Genomic DNA, 226 nt, shown 5'->3' with positions numbered 1-226 from the left:
AAGCATTTAATATGAAATGCCATTCATTATATTGTTGGTTTAGTTTACAGTAACCTACTTTTTTTCTTTTTTTTTTTTTACTCACACCTATCAATTGAAGGCTACACCTTGGGAAAAGTTTTTTTTTTTTTAAGAGCTAAACAAAGCAATTTAAATGCAATACATAGGACACAGGAAATTCCATTTTGAATCAGCAAAATTTGTTTATAGGGTTATGAGGATCTGT

This window comes from Polyodon spathula, chromosome 3 (genome assembly GCF_017654505.1).
Source record: "Polyodon spathula isolate WHYD16114869_AA chromosome 3, ASM1765450v1, whole genome shotgun sequence".
Classification (NCBI taxonomy): domain Eukaryota; kingdom Metazoa; phylum Chordata; class Actinopteri; order Acipenseriformes; family Polyodontidae; genus Polyodon; species Polyodon spathula.
This window is presented reverse-complemented; position numbering follows the sequence as displayed.